Raw genomic sequence first — 6,522 nt, forward strand, 5'->3', positions numbered from 1 at the left:
TACGCAAGCATAGGAGTCATGGTGACAGGACCGCAGCATGATATGCATACGCAACACGTTGATATGATTACTCCACAGGCTGCTCCCTGTGTTTTAGGCTGGTCATTAACAACCTATTTGAAGACTTTGTCAATAGGTGCCAAGACAACAAGAAGCAACATCGCCCCCTCTGTGCTCAACTCCCCCCCCCCCCCCCCTCCACCATCCACTTGCCTTTCTTTTCTCTCATTAATATGGAAATGAGTCGCTCATTGTTGTTAGTAGGGAAGAAAGCTGTCATGTCTTTGGTGACAGGCTCAATGGATGTGTTTGGATTGCAGGGCTTGCTGTTTTCCGAGAGCATGTCTTATCTTTGTTTAGGCAGCGAATCAAAAATGTAAACATCACTTCATTAGCATCTGTCAGGAAGCTTAACGGTATGATTTTTAATACATGGCTAAACCCTCTGAATAGGCAAACAGGCCTCGTTATTCTGTCTCTTCTTTTATCTCCAGTTTGTGTAGTAGTTAATTTCTCAAAGGGAAACTTACTTAATCCTCTGCGTTTGCTTGGCGAGAGCCACGTTGTGCAGCTCTGCTCTCTCCCTCTGCTAGACTTAGCAGAGCTGCTTTATTGTACTTTTCCTGCTGGTTGGTGGTCACTCTTTTTCCCTTTCGCAGGCCAAAATAAATCATAGATTTTTTTCCCCTGGTCAGATAAAAAAACAGATCCAACGAGATTTCTTTGCAAAAGTCAGAAAATGAATAAAACATAAATTACACGCACTGTTCTTAACCTTTAAGAGGGATCAAAGAGACTTGTGTTCCAGCCAATCACTGCCGCTATCAGCATCGCACTTCATCCACTTCATCAAGGCTGTCTCCAGACCCAGCATTTACTTCAAGTATACATGCACATTGTGGAGTGATATTATAATTACTGGGACATGACCAAAAGTAGGAGATTAGGTAAATGCAGCTTCTTATCTTAAGTAAGTGTTTTGTTTATATCCAGGTTTGCCTGTTGCAGGGGTACATGCACATCAGAGCTCATACAGTATATCCTTACTCTTCATGGGCCCTGAAGGCATCATCAGTGGGCTGTTTTTGCAGCTGCAATCTCACACAGAGCACCTCTCAGATCGGGTCACATCGCAGACGAAGATAAGTTGGAGGCCAAAGTTCTCTGCAAGAAAACTAAGAGAGAAGCAGTGACAGAGCAGCACTGAGAGGACGTGATAGATTTAAGTGAGTGAATGTCAGCTGCTCCTCAGGGAGGTATGTGGAATAATAGGCTGTGATTTGAGCTGCACACTCTTGTGTCAAAGCATCGGGTCAATCTGTGAGTTTATCTTGAACAAAGAGGACAAAGATCAGTGATTGCAGGCTTCTGGGTGAGTGATAGGAGTTCTACTGTTGTTGTCGAGCATTTTTTGGATGTTTCAACGGGAATGGAAAAATCAATTTAAAGAGATTGTATGATTGAGCAGCAAAATGTCCTGAAAAACAATGAAGGAGCTAACGTGTGAGGTGGTGGTCATGGCACTTTCATTGACCGGCTTTGTCCACCCCGAAATCAAATATATATCCATCTAGCTGCCAAGCTAGTCTGAGAAGTCAGCTTGTTGTGCTCGAATTGCAAAAAAAATTAAATATAAATAGCAAGAATATAATTAATGGAATACAAATGGAAGACTGGGCATTTTCATTATAGAGGCAATACAAGGAATAATGGTATAAATGGTAAATGATGTGTAATGAGAGTCAGACAAAAGAACAGTGAATATTGATATATTTACATTACATAATATTGAATACATCTCGGTGAAATATTCATGAACAAACATAGCAAACAGTAAATAAAGAATAATACATCAATAAATAATTACAGGCTTCGGGAAAGGGATGAAGGGAAGGGAATTTACAAGATTATCAAATTCTTCAAATTAGAGGAGATGGAGAAGATGTGGGAGGCCTGTGCTCGCCTGGGTGTCCATGAGGCATCCGCTGTGCCCACCCTACTCTGCCTCTGATCGGCTTATGTCTATTGTTTTCGTACGATGAAAGCCTCATGGTCCTGGTACTCCGTGCTGAATGCACCAACATTGCGTTTTCTTGATGGGAGAAGGCAAGAAACGCAGTGAAGTTCAACTGAGGAGCGGGAAGGTGGTTGAAGAGGTTGGTGTGTTTACAGGGGAAACTACAGCCTATCCCTATTAAATAATTGATTCCCACCTCTGACTGGCTTCTTCTATATAACGGCACAGGTTGAGATTTATTGGAGTTGTAGTATTTCTATCCATCAGCCATATGAAACTGAAGAAAACAGGATTTAGTCGAAATGATTCAAACTGATGGCCATAACACAACATATAGTACTGATAAATGACCCAGGAGACTTCTTAAGAAACATACGTTTTCTTTCTGACCAGGACTATGTTGAAGGTATCTTGTTAAATGATTGTAACTGACAGCTGTAAGCCAATCAGAAACAATTATTATCTGTGGCCTTTTCAACTCAGCTGAAAGACATGTATAATTGTTGTCACAGTTATCAGAAATCCATGTCTTTGTCACACTTTAACAAAGAATTGACAACTTAGTCCACATTGATTAGCCAAATCTGCCATCCTGTGAAAAGAGTATTACTCAGAAGTAATTATATACAAGAGTCCTCTCAAATAGATTTTTTTCACTTTTAAATGACTTCAGACTTTTGTTGCATTCCTAATTGTCCATTCAGAAGTTGTTCCAATTGCTGAAGTGCCTTTATGTGATACGGGAGAGAGGAGGGGAAGGGATGAATGTGTGCGCAATGTTTTTGCATTTGTATTCCTCTATCCATCTCCCTTTTTGTCAGAACAGTTTCATTTCCATGTCAGTGATTTATGTAGGGAGATAGGAGAGAGCCTGTTAATGGGATATTTCTTTTTGCTCTCCTCATGAACAACAACATGTCAAAATGAAGATAAAAAACAAACCCAAATGCTTGCCGGGGGAACAAATTAGGTCTTGTGGCAATATTGCAAAAAAGAAAAAAAAAAAGCTTTTCCATCATGCCACTCTAAACTCATAAACATCCGAGCATCTTGGATTTGATGTGCATCTTCTCATTTAAAAACACTGGGCTGTAATTGAAATTCAAATGTTTTACCTCGCAACCGCACTGGATCATTCCTGTTTAAGATGAAAACAGCAACCGTAACAGAATACAAAGCTATTTTTGGATATTGCCAATAAGCTAAATAGGTGCGGTTTCTTGCAAACAAGTCTAATTTTCATCTTTCAAAACAATTTACGAGCAATTTTATACAAGATACAAGGGTCCCAACTTATGGAAGTATCATTTTCTCCTTTGATTAGAATGACATCTTCTCTTTTATAAAAGATTTTAACCTTAATATTTTACTACGATTATTATTATTATTATTTAATTGGTAAAGTCAAAATATTTTAAGTCTCACTCATCTCTGCCCAGTTGCCAGTTTAAAATGTTGGCATTGTGCGTTTTCTACTGATTGTCTAAGTATCAAATCAACATTTCGTGGGCAGAGGCGTTATAAGTGAGAGACAAACCAATTAAAACTCCTGAGATGGTGGTTGTATGACACATTGGACACTGGCTCTCTCCCATTCACTTAGATAGGGGTCTGGTCTTGTTAGCCCAAAATAACCTCCTGGGGGCATTGCCAAGATGGCTGCAGAGTGGCAAGACTTGGCTAAAAGGAGTTTTTCGTCAGCAGGTGAGATGACATGAGCTGACCTTTTCTTTTGGAGGGCAGTGGTCAGATGGTCAGCAAGACCACCTCAGGACGGCTGTTTTGTGTTTGCGTTTTTAACGAGATGTCAGGACATTTTGCAGCCATTTTTGTGGTATTTTAACCCAAAGCAGACCTTAATCACAGCACTGTCACAACACAAAATTGAAACGTAGAGATTCAACATATCAGTGGTTTGCAGGAACGTTGGGAAAATTAAACTTTGTGACAAGGGTAAATAGAAAAAAGAAAGGAATAAAGAGGAATAAGCCAAAAGGTCCAAAAAGATAACATTCAAACATTCAAATCAATACTTGAAGAATATTTCAAAGCAGATGCAAGAGTTCCCAGAGGCAGTGATGTATATTTTTTGGGTAGTGTGAGTTTATTTGGTAGGAAGAGAAAGAAACCAGCTACTGCCTCCCCAGTCTGACTGACTCCAAGGCTGCCATCTTTTGTTGCAGTTTTCCTGGAGGTGGAGTGGAGTGCCTTGGAAGATTGCGGGTGGCGCTGACAGAATCCGAAGTGGGTCGTCCACTAACCTCAGCCCCCTGGAGTACAGTGGGTCTGGGCCAGAGCGGAAGGGAGCGGTGTCCTGCTGAGACGCCGAGTCTGGTCTGGAGGTAATGGGCAGAAGGGAAAAAGAGCCTTGCCTGTGGCGTGGCACAAAATGAATTACTGCCATCTTTCTGCTCCTCTGCCTCACAGTGAGAGTAGAGTCTGGAGGGCCAGATAACAAGGGCACAGAACCACAAACTCAAGCAAAATGGAGAACTGCTCAAGAAAAAAAAAGAAAGCTGTCTGGTGGAGTTAATATCATGTCATTTGTGACGATTTGGCTCAACATATGATGAGCTCATTCTCATTTTAGTGTTAATGTCAGACCAGACAGTGGAGAGCAGGGTGGTGGCAATGACTGGAACATTTTCTTTTTTATTTCTGAGCTCCCACTCTTCTCATTTAGGCTAACGGGACATGGTGTGATTCTTTCTTTTCCAGTGGTGTGTTTCAACACTCTTGGGCTGGAGAGATAAGACTGTCATGTGTTAAAAATGCTCCACAAATAAACACTTTCATGCAAATGTTGACTGTATGAAACATGGACGGAGCTTACGGGTCTGACAGTCGGGGCAACTCCACTGGTTTCAAAAAGAAGTCGGGTTGTATGTAAGCTTATGAGAAAATGACCCTACCTCTCCCTTCATTTATTATCTCAGTAAACAGTTTCCTAATGATTTTATGGTCTCAAAAGCTATTTTCAAGTCTTCTTAAAGGATATCTACTATGCTTGGGGTGGGGGTTGTGTTTGTCAAGTCACAAAACTTGAGACTTCACAAACCAATGGGGGATGTCATGGTGGGTTTACACTTGAGTGCAGCATAAGTGTCTCAAATAAGTATTTCTTTTTCTGTCCGTCACACAAAGATCAAGTAAATAAATGACAAAGTCTGGCAGTTAACGGATTATTCTTTTTCTTTCTCCCTCTCCCGTGTCAAAGGTTTGAAAAATAGCAGCAGAAGTACGGAGAATAAATCAGTGACCTGTACAACAAACTGTCACCTGTAATTTATAGACTGGATTCAATATTTCACACACATCAATGTTTTCTCCCTTTCCACTGTGCATGTGCACATGTTTATCTAGGTAGTTGAGCGTCCGTGTGGTGATCTAAGTAATTTCCTATAAACATGATTTAAATTTCCTCAGGGATCAATACTCCACCGCCATGAATCTTGCGCTCTTTGATGCTCGTTTTGTGTAGTCTACTGCCCACCGGGTTTGTATGTTGTGGTTACCGTGGTCAGGAGGAGGATGTAAGACGACACGTCCAACCTTAAGAGCATCCTGAAGAGGAAGTACTCACTAATACAGCCGGTCAATGAAAGATAGGTTCTTGTAGTCCCTGCACAATTTATGGTTAAGCATTTTTCTCCTGCAGGTTTTTTTTAATACGCATTAAATCTTTCAGCAAATTCAATTGAAGTCAGCAAAACTACAGAGAACCAATGAATCAGCACAGACTCCTTCATCAAAAACCCATCCTGAATACGTTTGAGTGGGATATGACTAGCCGGAGTGAGGAAAAAAGAAGGCAGAAAAATGGCTGCATAATTAGGTCAAAGCATGAGGAAACTGTTGAGTTGCATTTCGATTCATCTCACCTTGCCCCGTTTGAACATGTCACCTGCATGCAAATGATTCCCTTTCTTGTCTACCCGAGAGGGAAAGAAAAAACTACTTGAATTCATTGATGCCATTGTCTGGTATTAGATACAATCAATCTGGTGAGTGGGTGGGGAAGCAGGATGAGGGGCCCGCGGAGATTAAACAGAAGCCTCACCACGGTTGTTCCAAAAACAAAATAAATCCATTCATCCAATTAGGAGCTGCACAATATTCCAAAAATAAAAAAATAAAAAATGAGTTGGACGAGAGCTTCTGTACTAATTTACACCCTGTTTCAATCTGAATATCCTAATAGACTGGACAAGATTACAGGCCACATCAAAGTCTGCAGGACTTAAAAACAAATAAGCCAGAGTGACTGGGTGGCACGGCATATTTAAAGCGAGCCGAAAATATGCAAAACTGGGTACACAGAATCAGCTGCACTTGCATAATGAATTCTTGTAACTTGAGCCGCAGTTTGCAAAAGAAAATTGGCAGAATTTTTGCTATGATTATCCGTTTTCTCAGACACTTTTATGTTACATTATTCCATCATGCATTATTTTGTCCCCCGATTGAGATTTTCTTTTTCATCCTACAAGACAGAAGATGCAGTC

This window comes from Pagrus major, chromosome 20 (assembly GCF_040436345.1).
Source record: "Pagrus major chromosome 20, Pma_NU_1.0".
Taxonomy (NCBI): domain Eukaryota; kingdom Metazoa; phylum Chordata; class Actinopteri; order Spariformes; family Sparidae; genus Pagrus; species Pagrus major.